Below are 5,000 nucleotides of genomic sequence, written 5' to 3'. Positions count from 1 at the left end.
AAGACAGTAATTTCGAATGAGCCAAGAAAGAGCGGTGCGGGGCCGGTCGGAGCGCACCCTTTTCTCGGTGGCTGGCGGGCGAGAGAGTGCTGCGTCGCCGGCATCGGCGTCGAAAGAAGCCGAGCCGAAAAAAGTTAAAGTACAAACGTGCAAGCATACTAACCTAACCCTAGGTAAGGCATGTCAGAGCGAAAGACAGTAATTTCGAATGAGCCAAGAAAGAGCGGTGCGGGGCCGGTCGGAGCGCACCCTTTTCTCGGTGGCTGGCGGGCGAGAGAGTGCTGCGTCGCCGGCATCGGCGTCGAAAGAAGCCGAGCCGAAAAAAGTTAAAGTACAAACGTGCAAGCATACTAACCTAACCCTAGGTAAGGCATGTCAGAGCGAAAGACAGTAATTTCGAATGAGCCAAGAAAGAGCGGTGCGGGGCCGGTCGGAGCGCACCCTTTTCTCGGTGGCTGGCGGGCGAGAGAGTGCTGCGTCGCCGGCATCGGCGTCGAAAGAAGCCGAGCCGAAAAAAGTTAAAGTACAAACGTGCAAGCATACTAACCTAACCCTAGGTAAGGCATGTCAGAGCGAAAGACAGTAATTTCGAATGAGCCAAGAAAGAGCGGTGCGGGGCCGGTCGGAGCGCACCCTTTTCTCGGTGGCTGGCGGGCGAGAGAGTGCTGCGTCGCCGGCATCGGCGTCGAAAGAAACCGAGCCGAAAAAAGTTAAAGTACAAACGTGCAAGCATACTAACCTAACCCTAGGTAAGGCATGTCAGAGCGAAAGACAGTAATTTCGAATGAGCCAAGAAAGAGCGGTGCGGGGCCGGTCGGAGCGCACCCTTTTCTCGGTGGCTGGCGGGCGAGAGAGTGCTGCGTCGCCGGCATCGGCGTCGAAAGAAGCCGAGCCAAAAAAAGTTAAAGTACAAACGTGCAAGCATACTAACCTAACCCTAGGTAAGGCATGTCAGAGCGAAAGACAGTAATTTCGAATGAGCCAAGAAAGAGCGGTGCGGGGCCGGTCGGAGCGCACCCTTTTCTCGGTGGCTGGCGGGCGAGAGAGTGCTGCGTCGCCGGCATCGGCGTCGAAAGAAACCGAGCCGAAAAAAGTTAAAGTACAAACGTGCAAGCATACTAACCTAACCCTAGGTAAGGCATGTCAGAGCGAAAGACAGTAATTTCGAATGAGCCAAGAAAGAGCGGTGCGGGGCCGGTCGGAGCGCACCCTTTTCTCGGTGGCTGGCGGGCGAGAGAGTGCTGCGTCGCCGGCATCGGCGTCGAAAGAAGCCGAGCCAAAAAAAGTTAAAGTACAAACGTGCAAGCATACTAACCTAACCCTAGGTAAGGCATGTCAGAGCGAAAGACAGTAATTTCGAATGAGCCAAGAAAGAGCGGTGCGGGGCCGGTCGGAGCGCACCCTTTTCTCGGTGGCTGGCGGGCGAGAGAGTGCTGCGTCGCCGGCATCGGCGTCGAAAGAAGCCGAGCCGAAAAAAGTTAAAGTACAAACGTGCAAGCATACTAACCTAACCCTAGGTAAGGCATGTCAGAGCGAAAGACAGTAATTTCGAATGAGCCAAGAAAGAGCGGTGCGGGGCCGGTCGGAGCGCACCCTTTTCTCGGTGGCTGGCGGGCGAGAGAGTGCTGCGTCGCCGGCATCGGCGTCGAAAGAAACCGAGCCGAAAAAAGTTAAAGTACAAACGTGCAAGCATACTAACCTAACCCTAGGTAAGGCATGTCAGAGCGAAAGACAGTAATTTCGAATGAGCCAAGAAAGAGCGGTGCGGGGCCGGTCGGAGCGCACCCTTTTCTCGGTGGCTGGCGGGCGAGAGAGTGCTGCGTCGCCGGCATCGGCGTCGAAAGAAGCCGAGCCAAAAAAAGTTAAAGTACAAACGCGATGCTAATGAGCGAGCCGTTGTCTCGACTAATATGTAGGGGGCGTTCGATCGAGCGTCTGGCTTGAGCGCTTGTCGGCCTAGCAGAACGGTCGCATTGTTATGCCCGGGTTTTAGGCACCGCTGCAGGCGGCCGGCAGAGCTCTTGTTTGTGCGAAACTGAATGGATCGAGCCCGAGAGAGGGCGAGCAAAGAAAAAACGCAAATCGCTCCGCCTGGCACTGCCGGCGAGAGCGTGGACGTCGCGGCCAGCGACTGTCGAAGCTGAGTACGGCCGCAGGCGATCGCCTCGGTCTTAAACGAATGCGACGAGCACGCGCCGGGCGGCCCAGCAAGGGCCGAGCGCAGCTGTCGCAGCTATCTGGTTGATCCTGCCAGTAGTGATATGCTTGTCTCAAAGATTAAGCCATGCAGGTGCAAGTACGAGTTCTCGTAAAGCGAAACTGCGAATGGCTCATTAAATCAGTCTTGGTTTATTTGGTCTCGTAAGCGAAGTGGATAACTGTGGTAATTCTAGAGCTAATACATGCATTAAGCGCCGACTTCGGGAGGCGCGCTTTTATCAGATCAAAACCGACCGGGTTCGTCCTGTGACGTTTGATGACTCTGGATAACCACGCGGATCGTACGGTCTCTGCACCGACGACGTATCATTCAAGTGTCTGCCCTATCAACTGTCGAAGGTACGCTACGTGCCTACCTTTGTGATAACGGGTAACGGGGAATCAGGGTTCGATTCCGGAGAGGGAGCCTGAGAAACGGCTACCACATCCAAGGAAGGCAGCAGGCGCGCAAATTACCCATTCCCGACACGGGGAGGTAGTGACGAAAAATAACAATACAGGACTCTAACGAGGCCCTGTAATTGGAATGAGTACATCCTAAAACTCTTAACGAGTATCCATTGGAGGGCAAGTCTGGTGCCAGCAGCCGCGGTAATTCCAGCTCCAACAGTGTATGCTAAAGTTGTTGCGGTTGAAAAGCTCGTAGTTGGATTTTGGGCGAGCGCCGCCGGTCCGTCGCAAGGCGTGTCACTGGTTGCGTTCGCCTCACCTTCGGTTCTCCGTCGGTGCTCTTGACTGAGTGTCGGCGGTGGCCGATAAGTTTACTTTGAAAAAATTAGAGTGTTCAAAGCAGGCTGTTCGCCTGCATAGTGTTGCATGGAATAATGGAATAGGACCTCGGTTCTATTTTGTTGGTTTTCGGAGCACGAGGTAATGATTAAGAGGGACAGACGGGGGCGTCCGTACTCTGCCGTTAGAGGTGAAATTCTTGGATCGGCGGAAGACGAACTACTGCGAAAGCATTCGCCAAGAATGTTTTCTTTAATCAAGAGCGAAAGTCAGAGGTTCGAAGACGATCAGATACCGTCCTAGTTCTGACTATAAACAATGCCAACTAGCGATCGGGAGGCGTTACCATGACGACCTTTCCGGCAGCTTCCGGGAAACCAAAGTCTTTGGGTTCCGGGGGAAGTATGGTTGCAAAGCTGAAACTTAAAGGAATTGACGGAAGGGCACCACCAGGAGTGGAGCCTGCGGCTTAATTTGACTCAACACGGGGAAACTCACCCGGCCCGGACACAGGTAGGATTGACAGATTGAGAGCTCTTTCTTGATTCTGTGGGTGGTGGTGCATGGCCGTTCTTAGTTGGTGGAGCGATTTGTCTGGTTAATTCCGATAACGAACGAGACTCTGGCATGCTAAATAGTTACGCGACCTTCTCGGTCGGCGTCTAACTTCTTAGAGGGACTAGTGGCGTTTAGCCACACGAGATTGAGCAATAACAGGTCTGTGATGCCCTTAGATGTCCGGGGCCGCACGCGCGCTACACTGAGTGAAGCAGCGAGTGTCTAACCTAGGCCGAAAGGTCCGGGTAACCCGTTGAACCTCATTCGTGATTGGGATAGGGACTTGCAATTGTTTCCCTTGAACGAGGAATTCCCAGTAAGCGCAAGTCATCAACTTGCGTTGATTACGTCCCTGCCCTTTGTACACACCGCCCGTCGCTACTACCGATTGAATGGTTTAGTGAGATCCTTGGATCGGCCCCGTCGCGGCTGGCAACGGCCGCGTCGGCGTGTCGAGAAGACGATCAAACTTGATCATTTAGAGGAAGTAAAAGTCGTAACAAGGTTTCCGTAGGTGAACCTGCGGAAGGATCATTACCGAAGGTGGTGGTAGGCCCCGGCCGACCGCGCACTGAATTGTCTTTGGGTGCCGCCGAGAGGGCGGCCGTCAATCGGGGTTCCGCCCCGTGCGACACGCGTAACACGTTGGCATAGCAAGGCAGCCGAGTGCAATGGTGGCTTCTGGGCACCGCGCTCGATGTGCCGCCGGCCCAGCCCGGCGGTCGCTCGGCGCCGTTTGTTGGTGTTTTTGTGCAGTTGTTGTCGGTGGTGGTTTTGTGGTCGATACCACAGTGTGACGTCCGCGCGCTTCGGCGCCGGGCGAAACGTCGAGGACGACTCTTAACGGTGGATCACTCGGCTCGCGAGTCGATGAAGGACGCAGCCAAGTGCGAGAAGTAATGTGAATTGCAGAACACATTGAACGTCGACCTTCTGAACGCGAATTGCGGTCTCGGGTCAATCCCGGGACCGCGTCTGCCTCAGGGTCGCGTTCGTCCTCACCCGAGGGCCGTCGCCTTGCCTCTGCGAAGACGGCCGGGCGTCGCCCCAAGTTGAAGCGGTCGCCGAGCTTTCTCGGCGCGACCGCGTGTCCCGTACACCGCCGGCCCCTCGACGTGTTCAACTACGTTCGAGGGGCGGGTCCAGGTCGGTCGGTCCGGTCACGAGATCAAGACCGACCGTGGGCCAAGGCGGCGACGGTACGCGCTCGGTCGGCGCCGGCGGCGACGACTTGCGATGCCAGCGGGCCGTGTAAGAAGCGGCCCGCTTGACACATACGACCTGAGTTCAGGCGAGAGCACCCGCTGAATTTAAGCATATTATTAAGCGGAGGAAAAGAAACCAACAGGGATTCCCTGAGTAACGGCGAGTGAACCGGGAAGAGTCCAGCGTCGAATCTGCGCGCTTTTCGAGCGCGCCGAGTTGTGACGTACGGAAGTCCCAGTGCGGCTGACGGCGAGCGCCGGTGTCCTTCTGATCGAGGCCTCGTCCCA

The 5,000-nt window shown here is 55.8% G+C and overlaps 2 non-coding genes and 1 pseudogene across 2 annotated transcripts; all 3 read left to right on the top strand.

Annotated features, from left to right (window-relative positions):
• The first annotated feature begins 2,234 nt into the window (after positions 1-2,234).
• Positions 2,235-4,044, top strand: LOC144413293 (small subunit ribosomal RNA). Its single transcript, XR_013469327.1, has one exon. It is a non-coding gene; the product is annotated as a small subunit ribosomal RNA (ribosomal RNA).
• A 298-nt stretch (positions 4,045-4,342) lies between these two features.
• Positions 4,343-4,496, top strand: LOC144413143 (5.8S ribosomal RNA). Its single transcript, XR_013469180.1, has one exon. It is a non-coding gene; the product is annotated as a 5.8S ribosomal RNA (ribosomal RNA).
• Positions 4,497-4,784: 288 nt separating this feature from the next.
• Positions 4,785-5,000, top strand: part of LOC144413442 (large subunit ribosomal RNA) — a 3,695-nt pseudogene continuing 3,479 nt past the window's right edge.

This window comes from Styela clava, chromosome 15 (assembly GCF_964204865.1).
Source record: "Styela clava chromosome 15, kaStyClav1.hap1.2, whole genome shotgun sequence".
NCBI classification, from domain to species: Eukaryota; Metazoa; Chordata; class Ascidiacea; order Stolidobranchia; family Styelidae; genus Styela; species Styela clava.
This window is presented reverse-complemented; position numbering and strand designations above follow the sequence as displayed.